The following is a 16,940-nucleotide window of genomic DNA, read 5'->3' as shown; positions in this document are numbered from 1 at the left end:
GTATTAAACATTAATAAAATACAGTTGATGTAAAACACTCATCCTGTTACTGATTAATGCCATCGTGGAGAAGAGACATCATGAACATTGGCATCACAGATGTGAAGCAGTATTGAGTTGCACTTTTTGAATAAGGAATAATATGCGATAAGGCAGTCATTCATGAAAAAGAACACCCTGAAGTTATTGATTTTATGTTGTTGTTTATTATTTTCTCTTCAGACTGAGTGTCTGTAAGCTGTCAGAGAGAAGCTGTGCAGCTCTGTCCTCAGTCCTCAGCTCCCAGTCCTCTAGTCTGAGAGAGCTGGACCTGAGGAACAACGACCTGCAGGATTCAGGAGTGAAGCTGCTGTCTGCTGGACTGGAGAGTCCTCACTGTGCTCTGGAGACTCTCAGGTCAGGGTTCATCAACATGTTAAACTTATAGCCAGTTAAATTGCGATGTACATTAATGATGGATACACTCATAACCTTTTGTTGCATCTGCTTCAATAACATTTGTTATTGTTTTTTGACTCACTCTTGTTTGAACTTGTGTGTGTGTGTGTGTGTGTGTGTGTGTGTGTGTGTGTGTGTGTGTGTGTGTGTGTGTGTGTGTGTGTGTGTGTGTGTGTGTGTGTGTGTGTGTGTGTGTGTGTGTGTGTGTGTGTGTGTGTGTGTGTGTGTGTGTGTGTGTGTGTGTGTGTGTGTGTGTGTGTGTGTGTGTGTGTGTGTGTGTGTGTGTTCAGGCTGTCAGGCTGTCTGGTCTCAGAGGAAGGCTGTGTTTCTCTGGCTTCAGCTCTGAGATCCAACCCCTCCCATCTGAGAGAGCTGGACCTGAGCTACAATCATCCAGGAGACTCAGGAGAGAAGCTGCTGTCTGCTGGACTGGAGGATCCTCTCTGGAGGCTGGACACTCTCAGGTATTATAAACATATACAGTGAAGGAAATAAGTATTTGATCCCCTGCAGATTTTTTAAGTTTGCCCACACAATACATTAACAGTCTATCATTGTAATGGTAGGTTTATATAAACATTGAGAGTAAGAATATCAAAAAGAAAATCCAGAAATTGACATTATATAAAAGATAAAAATGTATTTCCATTTAACTGAGTGAAATAAGTATTTGATCCCTTTGCAACAAACAAGGATTCTGGCTCCCACAGACAAATAATTCATCTTCCTTTAAAAAAGTACTCCTAATCAACTTGTTACCTGTATAAAAGACACCTGTCCACAGAATCAATCAATCAGATTCCAATCTCTCCACCATGGGCGAGACTGTAGAGCTGTCTAAGGACCTCAGGGTGAGACTGTAGACCTGCACCAGGCTGGGATCGGCTACAAGACCACCGGAAAGCAGCTTGGTGAGAAGGAGACAACTCTTGGTGCCATTATTCAGAAGAATAATGTGTGTGTTTCTAAATGGAAGAAACACAAAATGAGCATCAATGGCCCTCGGTCTGGGCTCCACACAGGATCTGGCCCCGTGGGGTATTGATGATCATGAGAAAGGTGAGGGATCAGCCAAGAACTACACAGGAGGAACTTGTTAATGATCTCAAGGCAGCTGGGACCACAGTCACCAAGAAACCTATTGGTAACACACTACACCATAGTTGATCAAATCCTGCAGTGCCTGAAGGCCCCCTGCTCAAGAAGAACACGAGAGGCCGTCTGAAGTTTGACAACGAACATCTGAATGATTCAGAGAAGGCTTGGGAGAAGCGGATGAGCTCAGATGAGACTAAAATGTTGATCTTTGGCTTCAACTCGACACGCCGTGTTTGGAGGAAGAGAGATGCTGACTATAACCCCAGAACACCATCCGTCAGGCATGGAGGTGGAAACATTCTGCTTTGGGCTGTTTCTCTGCTGAGGGGACAGGAGGACTTCCCTGCATCGAGGAGAGGATGGACGGGGACATGTCCCGTGAGATCTTGGTCGATAGCCTCCTTCCCTCAGCCAGAACACTGACCATGGGTCATGGAGGGGTCTTCCAGCAGGACAAGGACCCTGAACATACGGCCAAGGCAACACAGGAGAGGCTAAAGAAGAAGCACCTTCAGGTGATGGAGGGTCCTAGCCAGTCTCTGGACCTTAATCCCATAGAAAATGTGTGGAGGGAGCTGAAGCTTCCAGATGCCAAGCATCAGCCTCAACACCTGAAGGATTTGGATCTTCAGAGAGGAGTGGACCAACATCCTTCCTGAGATGTGCACAGACCTGGAGACCAACTACAAGAAGCGTCTGACCTCTGTGTGACCTCTGTGTGTCCAACAAGGGTTTCTCCACCAAGTCCTAACACATGTTCTGCAAGGGGATCAAATACTTATTTCACTCAGTTAAATGCAAATACATTTTTATCTTTTATATAATGTACATTTCTGGATTTCCTTATTGATATTCTTTCTCTCACTGTTTATATAAACCTACCATTCAAATGACAGACTGGTCCTTTCTTTGTTGGTGAACTTACAAAGTCTGCAGGGATCAAATACGTATTTCCTCCACCGTGTGTATGCCAAGACAAAAACATTGAAGGGAACTAAAGACACGGGATAAGACTCAGGCAGCAGCTCTGTGTTTACAGAGAAGACACGACAACAAGAAATACATCTTTATCATTTTAGATTCTGATCTCCATTTTAATGCTCATTTTAATTTGCTGACCAAAAACTGCTTTTATCATTTTGGCAATAGAGTCAAAATCCATCCAACAACCTAAACACAGCAGAGATCATCCCACTCCTGATGGACCCCATCTGCACTGGCTCCTGTATCTGAATTGATTCTGAAGTGCTTCTCCTATTTTTAAAGCACTAAATGGCCCCTCCCTCTTTTAAACACAATGATGAACTATCAGATGTCCTGTGAATTCATCATAATAATAATAATAATAAATGGTATGGTCAAAGCACCTTTCATTGCTCAAAGCAAACCCAAAGTGCGTTGCATGAAAGATGCTTTTAAATAAAGTTCATTGATTTTCCTCTTCAGATTCCAGGTAAGAGAAACACTCATTGACTGCTGCTAGCAGATGCTGAGGGAACACTAACTGAACACTGATCAACTCTTACATCTTATTCTCTGAGAAATAATAATTGAAGTTAATGAGCTTTATTTATCGACTGATCTAAAATGATATCGTGAACATGTAGCTTCATCTGTGGAGAATAACAAAGCTCTGAGTTTGAGAGTGATGTAATGTCCACGTCTCCATGCTGCTCTGACCCCCCCCCCCCCCCCCCCCCCTTCTTTCAGGCTGGAGCCTGCTGGAGTCCGATGGTTGAGACCCGGTCTGAGGAAGTGTGAGTGTGGTTTAATTTGATTCATGAAAACAAAGCAGCCACCATCTTGAAATGTAACCTTCATCATCAAAGTGTCAATAAATGAACAGCTGATAGATGAATAACTGCTGCTGTTCCTCTCCTCAGATTCCTGTGAACTCTCACTCGACACAAACACAGCACAGAGGAACCTCAAACTGTCTGAGGACAACAGGAAGGTGACATGTGTGGAGGAGGAGCAGCCATATCCTGATCATCCAGAGAGGTTTGATATCTGGTGTCAGCTGATGTGTAGAGAAGCTCTGACTGGTCTCTGTTACTGGGAGGTCGAGAGGAGAGGAGGGGTTTATATATCAGTGACTTACAGAGGAATCAGGAGGAGAGGAGAGAGAGAGGACTGTGTGTTTGGATGGAATGATCAGTCCTGGAGTCTGATCTGCTCTGGTGGTCGTTACTTTGTCTGTCACAATAACACAGTAACACACACCTCCTCCTCCTCCTCCTCCTCCTCCTCCTCCTCCTCCTCCTCCTCCTCCTCCTCCTCTGGTAGAGTAGCAGTGTATCTGGATCATCCTGCTGGCTCTCTCTCCTTCTACAGAGTCTCCTCTGACACACTGATCCACCTCCACACCTTCAGAACCACATTCACTGAACCTCTCTATGCTGGGTTTGCAGTTTGGTCTGGATCAGTGTCTCTGGTTCCTCTGTAGGAGGAAGAGTCTCCTCCTGTTCCAGAGACTTCCTCCCTGCTGCCCAGAGAGTTCAGTCTGTTCAGGATCACAGCTGATGTTAGACCAACGTTGTTTAAAAAATATATTTCCATCTATTTGTTTTTAACCGTGGTGTACTTGTTATGTGTTTTTACTTATTTTTCTTCTTTATTATTAATAATGTCTTCCTGCTTTGTTATATTTGAATATACAGTCTACTCTTTTCACTTTATCTGCACTATACATCTTTTGATGTAATAATGTAGATTTCCACTTTTCGGGACAAATAAAGGAATTCTGATTCTGAAAATATGCTTTTGCTTCAGACTCAATATCTTCACTGTGATTCAGGAAAGTGCAACAAACATCACTTCACACACAAATACAGATAGAAATCAAACACATGGAAATACAGAAAAATAAATAAGATTTTATTTTTTACATCATTTTCTTTTTAGTTAAAGTATTTAACTAGGTCCACTTTTATTCTCCATATATATCAACAGTTTAGGTGAAAATGTGGATGAAGCTACTTTACATTTTTATGCGGACGATACCGTGATGTATTGTGCAGGTCCCTCCATTCAGGAGGCGGTTGTTAAATTACAGGCTGTTTTTAACATTATTCAGACTCAGCTCTCTGAACTAAAGCTTCTTTTAAATGTGGATAAAACCAAGATAATGCTCTTTTCAAAAGCTAAAAAGTCACCAGAGCCTGTTTTAGATATTGTATCAACGCAAGGAACAAAACTTGAAGTTGTTGCCTGTTACAAATACCTTGGTATCTTGCTTGATGACTGTCTCTCTTTTAAACTTCATGTCAATAACCTGCTTAAAAAACTGAGGGTTAGGCTAGGTTTCTTTTTCAGGAATAAGTCCTGTTTCTCGCTTGAGGCCAGGAAAAGGCTAGTCACTGTGACCTTTTTACCTGTGCTGGACTATGGTGATCTGCTGTATATGAATGCACCTGCCAACTACCTAAGCAAACTAGATGCTGCGTATCATAGTGCTCTGAGATTTGTCACTAACTGTAAAGCACTTACTCATCACTGTACATTGTATACCAAGGCAGGTTTACCATCACTCACTGTACGGAGGCTCAGTCACTGGTACACTTTTATCTATAAAGCTATGTTGGGCAAACTCCCGTATTATATCTGTTCATTGATAAAGCAGAAAGTTGCAAGCAGCTATTGTCTGCGATCACAGGATATAGTCTTGTTAGATGTGCCAAGAGTAAGGACTGTCTTAGGTAAGACAGCTTTTATGTGCGCAGCTCCACTTGCTTGGAACAGTCTACAGGCAAAATTGAAATTGAGCATTTTTATTTCTTTGAATGTATTTAAGGCATGTCTAAATGAAATGCTTTCTGACACTCTGGGTATTTGTAAATGTTGAATATGTAAATATGATATCCTCTGTTGTTTGTATGTTGTTTTTATGTTTCATGTGGAACTAAATGATGCAGGTCTCCCTTGTAAATGAGATCGATGATCTCAAGGGACTAATCTGTCTAAATAAAGGTTTGAAATGAAATGAAAATGAAAATTTATTTATTTATTACTGTATTATTTTTATTTCTGTATCTATTTCCAGTTATTTATATTAGTGTTCCTATATTTATTCAAACATGTATTTATTTATTCTTACCTATGTCATGTTCTGTCCTCCATAGGTTGCAAGGAGGCTAGATGGAATAAAACCAATTTGAGCCAAGACTAAATACACTTGAGTGATGAACCCTGGCCCCCCACATCAAGAACCAATACTCAGACCTCTGGGCGACCTTCAGGGTCATAAATGTGCAAAACAATGTCCATGCCCGACCCTGCTCAGCTTCTGAGATATACGAGATCGGGCCTGACTTTATATATATCTCATTATCGAAAATACTTCATTACATTCCATGTATACAAACCAAATACGTATTTTTATAGCATTATGTTGCGAATAAGCACCACTAAAACAGAATGGAACAAAACAAATGCATTGATAAAAGACTATAAGAAATAGAAAAAGTTAAATTGTGAAATGTATGGTTTCAGAGAAATTCCGTGAACAAGAATAAAAGACAAACGCAAAGATCCTACGAGAAATTATGACAAAACAAATACAAACTATCATTTAAACTATGATACAGAAATAATAAGAACACAGACTTAGTACAACTGATCAATTGTGTTCAGGAATAAACAAATACAACACAAAAAAACAGATTGTATTAACAGAATAAGTGACACAATAGACTTTGTAGATCAGAAATAAAAGTACACAAGAAAAACTTAGCAGTACTTTTACTCCTAATACCTAATACAACGAAACATTAGAAATGATTTGTTTATCTAAAGGGGTAAATGGATGTCTACCAATCTGAAGAACAATGTTCAATTCCTATGTAAAGTGTGTTTAAACTACCATACTATAACGAGCGGAAAAACCCTGTTTTTACTTAGAACGTGTTGAAATAGTGGCGTATTTTGGCACAACGAGCTTCAACCTTATTTCTATCAGAACAAACCAATATGCAGCGTCCTTATTCAAAACTCCCCTGTTATACTGGATAGTGCCACCAAAACCACTTCATTCAACGACTGCAGCACTGGGAATACCGAGGTGCCCCATCTAAGTATTGGTATGGTAGGGTATGGTCGTAAGCATAAAGTGAGCATGGGAACATACCATCTATAGCAGGTAAAACACTGGAAATGTGTGTTTCTGGATCCATCATTGTTGGGTCAAAGGCTTTGTATGAAAATAAACCAAAAAAACTAAAGCAGAGTATCAGCTGCCAATTCCCCTTTTAGCCGTAACCCTAACGCTAATTTAGGTAAAAACCCCACCCGGTAAAATTTGACTGCAATCTGTCCGGATGGTGTGTCTCAAGGGGTTAATGGATTCTAAAGGCCGGGGACACACCAAGCCGATTATCGGCGTCGTTGGGCGTCAGGCCGATGATGAGCGTCGACACGCCCTACTCAGATTGGTGTGTCCCGCACCGTCGTGTCTTTTCAGCCGTGCCGACACCTTTTCGGCCGAAAACCGGCAGTCGGCCACCTTTTCGGCCGAAAACTGGCAGTCGGCCAAAGGCTGTCGGCAAAAGAAATCACTCTGATTGGCTGTTCAGCTTAGCGAATCAGCGAATGAGAGGCGAAACGGAAGTGAGCTACCCAAACAAACTATTAAGATTTCATTTCCCTCCAGCTCTCCTCACAGGTTGGGGAAAGCCCCGTGAGCTTCTCGCTGTAGAGTGATAATGGAACACGCTATTTGCTTATATCACGCAGTCTGTTCTTCTTCTCTCGGTTATAACGCAGTCTGTCTTCCGGTTGTTGCGTCTTTTGAATGACGAATACACACTACCGCCGCCTGCTGGTGAGGAGAGTTATTGCCACTAACGCATGCGCAGTTCGTACGTGCTTCTTGGCCGTCTGAAGTCTTTGCGGTGTGTTCCAGTGCGACACATGGCCAAGACGAGGAGACGAGAGGAGACACAACAGTCGGGGGTCCGTCTGTGTCAGTTCTTTGGTGTCAGGTTGGTGTGTCCGGGCCTTACGAGTCAGAAATTTGACAATCCCCAGCATGACAAAGCGAACTTTGGTGTGAGGCAATAGGAACGGAAATGTGGGTGAGATGGTGGAGATAACACACGTTGGAAGGGCGGTCGAGAGGATGTTACACCTGAAATGAGAGTGAGATACCTGTACTCATCTCAGAGGTACATATTGTACTTTTTACTGGACTACACTTATCTGACAGCTGCAGTTACTCTACAAATGAAAAACCAGATCACCAAAGAGCAGTGAAGAGATCACTTTGTGTTGTTTTAATGAATATATTTATTCAAGCTGTGTCCAGGAAGCAGAACTCTACACAACAGAGGCTGCAAAGAGTCCAATCGGACATTATTCTGCAAAATTGCAAAAAAGTAATGACTTCCTGTTTTTATCAAACGCACTGCAGGTTAGTATAGCAGGAAACTCTGTTAAAGATCCCTTCCCAATAATTCTATTCACAAAAACATTTGATCCTGTGAACGCAGCACAGACTGAGACTCAGTCCAACCAGTCTGACTGCTAACTGTAAAAAGTGAGGTGAGGACAAACACACACACACACACACACATACACACTCACACACAGGATAGGAAGCGCCTTCACTTCACTTCGTCTGATGGACCCTGAAGTTGATGAAGCTCAGACGAGGCTGCTACTGATGAATCTCACGGCTAACAGTTCAGTAAGTAGAGCTGTGATTGGTTGATGTTGTTGATTGTTGTGGTCGCAGAAACGCTTGAGTTGATGAACGTGTGATTGTTTAAAGCTGGGAAACAAGATGGCCTCCGAGCTGTGCGAGCAGAGAGAGAGTGCAGGTTAGTTTAAAGAGTTCCCTGTGAGGAGGAAGAGGAGTTCAGGCTGATGGGGGTCAGTCTGTCAGGAGGGCTACTGATGTGGAGGGGGAGGAAACGGTAGGGCACTAGGACCCAGCAGCCATCAGAGAGCTCACCTGGGCCTTTGCTCCTGAAACACCTGAGAGACTCTGGCTGCGTTTCATTGGTCGATCAACACGCCCTCCTGGCCCCCCCTCAGGAACTCTGATCTAAAGTCTAAACAGTGAAACTCAAACGTCTTAATGCAGTTTTCTCACCTTGTTACATGTGTCCTGATAATGAAGAAGTGTACTTGTACTAGACTGTAAAGTTACAACATGTACTTACAGGCAATATCTGTATCTGATGGCATTAGAATATATTCTATAAACTGTCATTCAACGGGAACTGTTTCACTACTTTTGCTGACAGACTTTTAACATATTTCTAAGTTTTCTGTTTTCACAGAGCACATTAAGGTTTTAGTTTCTGATGAAACTGTGAGAGACTCTTTCTCTGTTGTAGTCTTCTCTTCAGGTGTTCTGTGTTAAACACCTGCTGAGCAGGACGGAAACCATTTTGTTTCTTAGTCTTTACTTTAAAAAAAAATAACACAAGTCCAAACACGTCAACAAACGAAAAGAAAAGGTGTGTTCAATTCAGTCGGGAAGCTCAAATATGGGCCAAAAATAAAAGCTAAAGGTGTTGGAGGAGGGGGAGGAGGAGGAGGAGGAGGAGGAGGAGGAGGAGGAGGAGGAGGAGGAAGAGGAGGAGGAGGAGGAGGAGGAGGAGGAGGAGGAGGAGGAGGAGGAGGAGGACCTCCATTGGTGACTCTGAGGAACTGCAGCTGGTTTCTGGTTTCTCACAGAGGAGGACGAAGGACTCAGATCTTTAGTTTCAGAAACATTAGTGAAACCACAGTGTGATAATAATCTGTTTCAGGTCCTCTATTCAACACTTCACTAAAGAACAAGTTTAAACATCAAAATATACTTAAAGTGCAAAAGTACTCATTCTGCACCAGTTCATAATAATATGTTTCACATTATTTCATAATAATAATTAATGAATCCGTCTGTTCACTTTAATGTAACAGCTGGTAAAGGAAGAGCTTTTTCTTTTTTAAATAAAGGTCATATACAGTACATTGTGCCTCGTGAATTCCACCAAGGAATCATATTTTAATATATAGTTAAGGCAGGACAATTTGGTGATTATATTTAGTGTTATTAATCTAGATCTGAAACGTTTACACAACATGTTCTTAACGTTAAGTTATCACATACATGTACTTCAGAAAAAGTAGAATACTTGCTTCTAAGATGTAGAATGGTAGAAGAATAAAGTAGCAGGTAATGAAGTGAACTAAAGTAACTAAAAGCTGAACTGAAGTACAACACCTGAGTCAAGGTGCAGCAGTGAAATCCTGCATCAGCTCCATCTGGTGGAGCTTCCTCTGCTCTGATTGGTCCTCACAGACTCTTCTCTGTCCAATCACAAACTACTAGTGTGTTCCTTTATTAAAGGACCTAAAATAATACAGAACATCAATTTATTGTTCGTTTAAAAAAAAAAAAACATTTATTTTCTTCATCTTTATTTTTTACCCTCCAAATCTTCTGCTCTGAACTCCAAACACAGTTTCCTGTTGGCTGTTTAAAATGTATGAACCTCTGAAACAGAGGAAGATTTTAAGGCTTGCTGAGCTCTTCAGAGTCCGTCCAATAGAAGTGATCTGCACAGAAAGGCCAAGAATAATCCACATGAAGGATGTTCCTGAAGTCTTCAAACCGTCCTGAAGACCACAGAGCATTGAGAGGGTCTTTAAGACGCTGCAGCTCACAGAGCCAACAACATGGAAACTGTCTCATGAGTGCTTTAGTTTGGAGGTGTGAGAGCTCTGTGTCCTGATGAGATAATGTGTGGTTCTCCAGCAGGTGGTTGTGTGTGTGTGAAGGTGTGAGCTCTGCTATGAATCCCTGCGAGGACACTGAACCCGCTCTGAGTGGGGACCCTGAACGCCTCACCAAAGCTCAGAGGTGAGATGAAGACCTCTGACTGTCCTCTCCTCCAGAGCTCAGCAGGCATTATTCACACTCTGTGTGTGTGTTGTGTTGAAGCCCAGAGCAGCAGCATGGACCTGGACCTGGACCTGGACCTGGACCTGGACCTGGACCTGGACCTGGACCTGGACCTGGACCTGGACCTGGACCTGGACCTGGACCTGGACCTGGACCCAGCTGTGTGTCCATAAAGACTGACCGGTCTAGAGATGAACCTTTATATTTTAAAGGCCGCCCTTCAGAGACAGAGTAAGTGGACGCCATGTGACTTCATTATATCAGCAGCAGTAAGCTAGGGCATGAGCCGACACGTCCTCTAGTGCGCGTGCCTTTCCTTGGATCTCTGTATAACCATGAAGTCGTCGGGCGACATGGGGAGATCTGGGGGCCTTTTCAAAAATAAAGACCACAGAGCATTGAGAGCAGTGTTGGGAAAGTTCACTTTCTACATGAACTTGTTCAGTTCACAGTTCACAAATTTTAAAATGAACTAGTTCAGTTCATAGTTCATAATTCAAAATGTTGAACTAAAGTTCATGGTTTCAAAAATGAACTCATTTATAGTTTATAGTTATTTTTTCAATACGTTGCTGCGAGCTATTATTTGTCAAAATGATTGCCATAACCCATATAGAACCACAGACAGCAATCAGAATACTGGCATTTCCATAACGCTTTGCTGCCGCCCATTCAGTCCACACTAGTAGCAGCTGCAGCTTTCATCTCCACATTATATTTTCAAAAACATGAGGAAAAACATGCTGCTTGAATGGTCTTTATTAAGTATAATAATCTAAATATACTTAAAGTACCAAAAGTGAAAGTAGTCATTGTGCAAACATATAACATATAAACATGTGCCGACATAACTCTGTACTAACACAAAACGAGGTAGGAACCAGGCTGAGGTATGAAACTAAGGTTGTACCTCAAAGTTCAATATTCAAAGTGCAAAACATTTAAACATTAATTCTCTTTTCATTAAGTCAGTCGCATTCTTTTTTTTTCCTGACTTGTTTGCCCAAAGAACAAAAAGTTCTATAACTTGGGTCATAACTTGGGTGCAATATTCAGCCCAAATGAATGAGGCAAAAAAGGTACAAAAAATTAGGTAAAAAAACCCAAATAACTTAAAGAGTCAGTCAGAGTCCAAGGCCCATGGACAGTACTGCTATTACTTTCTGTCCAGTGTGAGTGAAAATACTGAGTGAAGATCTGTCACCACTGGTTACAGTTCAAATAAATAACTAAAATAACTAAATCACAAATAATAATTTGTGAAAATAAAAAAAAGAGTCCAAAAGTGTGCAGGGGCAAGGACATTGTTACTTTCTGTCCATCCTGAAAAGGCCTTATCTGAATGAAGATCCTCTGTCACTGGTCAAAGTGGTCTGGTCTCTCCCTGGTGGATCTGCTGTTTCGGTCACAGTGGTCTGGTCTCTCCCTGGTGGATCTGCTGTTTCGGTCACAGTGGTCTGGTCTCCTCCTGGTAGATCTGCTGTTTCGGTCACAGTGGTCTGGTCTCTCCCTGGTTGATCTGCTGTTTCGGTCACAGTGGTCTGGTCTCCTCCTGGTAGATCTGCTGTTTCGGTCACAGTGGTCTGGTCTCTCCCTGGTGGATCTGCTGTTTCGGTCACAGTGGTCTGGTCACTCCCTGGTGGATCTGCTGTTTCGGTCACAGTGGTCTGGTCTCTCCCTGGTGGATCTTCTGTTTCGGTCAAAGTGGTCTGGTCACTCCCTGGTGGATCTTCTGTTTCGGTCAAAGTGGTCTGGTCTCTCCCTGGTGGATCTTCTGTTTCGGTCACAGTGGTCTGGTCTCTCCCTGGTGGATCTGCTGTTTCGGTCACAGTGGTCTGGTCACTCCCTGGTGGATCTGCTGTTTCGGTCACAGTGGTCTGGTCTCTCCCTGGTGGATCTTCTGTTTCGGTCAAAGTGGTCTGGTCACTCCCTGGTGGATCTTCTGTTTCGGTCAAAGTGGTCTGGTCTCTCCCTGGTGGATCTGCTGTTTCGGTCACAGTGGTCTGGTCTCTCCCTGGTGGATCTGCTGTTTCGGTCACAGTGGTCTGGTCAATCCCTGGTGGATCTGCTGCTTCGGTCACAGTGGTCTGGTCTCTCCCTGGTGGATCTGCTGTTTCGGTCACAGTGGTCTGGTCACTCCCTGGTGGATCTGCTGTTTCGGTCACAGTGGTCTGGTCAATCCCTGGTGGATCTGCTGCTTCGGTCACAGTGGTCTGGTCTCTCCCTGGTGGATCTGCTGTTTCGGTCACAATGTTCTGGTCTCTCCCTGGTGGATCTGCTGTTTCGGTCAAAGTGGTCTGGTCACTCCCTGGTGGATCTGCTGTTTCGGTCACAGTGGTCTGGTCTCTCCCTGGTGGATCTGCTGTTTCGGTCACAGTGGTCTGGTCTCTCCCTGGTAGATCTGCTGTTTCGGTCACAGTGGTCTGGTCTCTCCCTGGTGGATCTGCTGTTTCGGTCACAGTGGTCTGGTCTCTCCCTGGTGGATCTGCTGTTTCGGTCACAGTGGTCTGGTCTCTCCCTGGTGGATCTGCTGTTTCGGTCAAAGTGGTCTGGTCTCTCCCTGGTGGATCTGCTGTTTCGGTCACAGTGGTGTGGTCTCTCCCTGGTGGATCTGCTGGTTCGGTCACAGTGGTCTGGTCACTCCCTGGTGGATCTGCTGTTTCGGTCACAGTGGTCTGGTCTCTCCCTGGTGGATCTGCTGTTTCGGTCACAGTGGTCTGGTCACTCCCTGGTGGATCTGCTGTTTTGGTCACAGTGGTCTGGTCTCTCCCTGGTGGATCTGCTGGTTCGGTCACAGTGGTCTGGTCACTCCCTGGTGGATCTGCTGTTTCGGTCACAGTGGTCTGGTCTCTCCCTGGTGGATCTGCTGTTTCGGTCAAAGTGGTCTGGTCACTCCCTGGTGGATCTGCTGTTTCGGTCAAAGTGGTCTGGTCTCTCCCTGGTGGATCTGCTGTTTCTTGCTTCCTGTAAAAACAAAAACAAGATATGCTCTGACTGGTTTGTATGCAGCTCACCTCTGCACACCAATATACTCATCTCCATTAGCAATACATTGTACTTCTATAGCCCAAAAAACAGGTCACAACAATAATATATATACCTTCAAATATTTTTGTTGGCATTCAAGATCAGCTGCTTCTCAAAGTTGTCATCTCCCAGCCGGTTTCTCCTGGGCCTGAATGAGATGCAAGAAGAAGAAGAAAGAAGAAGAAGAGAAGGCATTTTAACATCATGATTATTGTGGCAAACATTGTAACAGTAATCTGTATTAAAGGAATTGTGTACTGAGGCAAATGGCAATTACTGAAATAATTAGATGAGGAATATAATCACAGCTCATCCCTACCTGAATATTTGACCACCGATGCTGAAGAGCCTCTCTACCGGAGCGCTTGAGGGCAGTGCTGTGTTTTATGAACAGCCTTTTGAGTTTTGGAAACTGCATGTACTCATCAAACCCATCTGTGGTCGGGGCATCCAAATACGTGTCCACATCAGATTTTTGAGGAACCTGAGGGTTTCTGTTAAATCTGAAGAATGAAGCTGCAGGATCTTTCTTGTTACTTTCCCCACTGGACTGGGTTTGACCTGAGTCTCTTGCATCCGAGTCATCAGAGTTGGTTTGCAATTCTCTTTTCAGCATCAATCTGTACTGCACATGTTTCTCCTCATCTTGGACCCAGTCAAGCTTGAATCTTGGCACCAGTATAGCGGACAGTATGTGCTCCCTCTTCTCCAGAAGACCTGCCAGCCTTGTGCTCAGTGACTGCAAGATGCTCTTTATGAGGGGACGGCATGTAATGAGACCCTCTGCAGCAGTGGGTTTTGTGCTCTCATCCAACAGGTCATTCATATGACATTGCAGTTGCACAATGGTTGGAGCCAGGTACCCAAGAAAGATGTTCTTCTCTGCTTTGAGGATGTTTAGTGAAAGTGCCAAAGGCCTCATCACATCCACAAACTTGTGTATGAAGTTGACTTCATCTGGTGAGAATCGACGAAAGCCAAACTCATCACTCACATCGTGCAGGAGCAGCTTGTCATGTAGGGGAGTGGCATCATTTGCAGAGGTGACCTCATCCACATTCATTTCTGCCTTGGTAGTTAGTGTTGCAATGCGAGACAGTCGCTCCATGGAAAGAAATAAAGAGTTCCATCTTGTGTCATTTGGCGCAACAAAGCTAATCCCAAGCTTTTCCTCCACAGTATCAGAAGCCTTTGAACTCCGCTTAACCTTGTTCCACAGAGCAGATGCTTTTGCAAAAACAGCCCTCGACATTGCTTTGTAGCATTTTTCAGTTACCTTTTCTGTATCTTTGGCCACTAGATTCAAGGTGTGAGCCATGCACCTTCTGTGAGGGGGGAGAGAGGGATGATCCAAATCTGACAGAGGCTCAGGCTCCATCTGGTCATCTTCATCTGAGCTCTCACTGGCGGCAGCAAAGGCTGAATCTGGTTCATTGGCATCTTTACATTCAGTTTCATCAAAGTTGACCGCTGCACTGAAAAAAAAGGCCGTTGGATTAACATGATTTTAATATGGAAACCGGTTGCACACATTAAAAACATGTGTACTCAAAACTATTCCATTATGTTAAAGACACACAACTATGTTATGTCAAAGAAACATGAAATTGATATGTTAATGTGAATATTTCCTTAAATATTAGGTATATTCATTTACCCTATGTTTAACCAACATGACTTTTTATGTTCATTATAGGCTTTTAATATACTCAGTATATTTCATTTGTACCTGTTAAAGCCACATGAATGTTTTGTTTAAACTCCATGCTATAGTTTTCTGTTTAATCTACCTAGTGCTCAAGGGGTACATAAGATTATTTATTTCATGTGAATAGAGGCATGTCATACATTCTTCTACAGGATCCATCCTAATCTCTTATATCTACAGCATTTATCGTAACATTTTAAAACAAATAGTCAATAAAGACAAACACATTTCTTTGAACAACATTCATGTATTTTTCTCAAAAAATAAAACAATATTAACAACCACCACACATCCAGATGAGCTTTTGGTTTTTCCAACATGCAGCCCCAGGAGAATTAACAAATACATTGAAAATAAAGAAATAGAAGAAATAGAAAAAGTTTGTGATGCATGTACATATACATTATTGTGTTAGAACACAGCAAGCAGGAAACTATTCTCCCGACCAAAAGAAAGGTTTATTGGGCCAAATGGCAAAGAAAGGCTTATTTTTGTAACTCATTCATAGTAAACAATTAACAGAAAATGTCAACGCCTAGCCGAAAAAAGCAAATGTTCTTGCAAATCCATGATTTAAATAGTAACCTGCTAATATGAAAGGGCACTTTAATGCAAAAAAGCAATGGCATTGCTTTGGAAAAATACATAGAAGTTTAATAATGGCCTGGTTTCTCACCACGTTTGCACTAAAGAAAGTATTACAAATAAAAACAAGAACTGACATTTTGAAGTAGTGCAATTAGTACATTCTGAAAACACATGACAAGTGGTACATTCTGAAAACACATGACCCCAAGAAAACCCCACATTTCTGAAACATGCAAATCAATACAGCAAAAAGCATGAGCAAAGGAAGTGCAAGACAGTTGTATCGATGAAAGTCCAGGATGAATGCTGTAAAAGTGCACAATGGTCCATGGCAACAGCTCACTCAAACAGTTTGTTTTTAAACGCTTGGGCTTTCTTGGAGAGCATGTTGCCGTCTAGCTCCATTAACATTTGCTGGAGCACTTCGAACGTGCACTTCAGTTTAGGGGGGTCGTTCAGGTTCATTGCATACATTAGTCCAAACAGCATGGTAGCAGCGAGTGCAATGTTGTCCACATCAGTTAGTACCTGTTGGCCTTCCAGGACAATCTGTCCTCTGGTCTCATCTGTCCTCTGGTCTCATATGTCCTCTGGTCTCATCTGTCCTCTGGTCTCATCTGTCCTCTGCTCTCATGGTGGAATTGTGTTTGACAACATAAAGTCCCACCATAATCCCCTGAATGGACCGCAGAATGACGTCTTCATCTTCTGCCTGCAGAGCGCACAGTCACAAAAGGAACAGAGTGAGATCTAACAAATCAATACATATATATACCCATTACTAAGTCCCTGTGTCTAACAAGTACATTTGGTCAGATTTCAGTACTTTTAAGCCTCCTTGTTATCTGATATACTCCTGTCTGACCTGATAAAGAATGTTTCATTTCATTTCATTTCCTGTATCTATTTTAAATTAAAAGGCCTCTAGCTTTTCAGTGTAGTCTGGCTATTAAACCAAAAACAGGGATGTTCACTTACTTTAGGCTGTATACTATGTGGTGTTTCAATAAATACATATTTTAAAGCCAAACAAAAAAATCAAAAGGTCAAATATTACTTCTACTGACCACAAACTCTCTCATTGATGTACACACACAGAGGTACACACACAGAGGTACACACACAGAGGTACACACACAGAGGTACACACACAGAGGTACACACACAGAGGTACACACACAGCCCCTT

At 42.7% G+C, this 16,940-nt stretch overlaps 1 protein-coding gene across 1 annotated transcript in view; it reads left to right on the top strand.

Annotated features, from left to right (window-relative positions):
- The window catches only part of LOC307044213 (uncharacterized protein), a 305,770-nt gene that overhangs the window by 48,391 nt on the left and 240,439 nt on the right, over nt 1-16,940 (top strand). The window lies entirely within an intron of this gene.

The sequence above is a fragment of the Notothenia rossii genome (assembly GCF_949606895.1).
Source record: "Notothenia rossii genome assembly, chromosome: 6".
Taxonomy (NCBI): domain Eukaryota; kingdom Metazoa; phylum Chordata; class Actinopteri; order Perciformes; family Nototheniidae; genus Notothenia; species Notothenia rossii.
The sequence above is the reverse complement of the archived record's forward strand: the minus strand, read 5'-3'. Positions and strand labels throughout refer to the sequence as shown.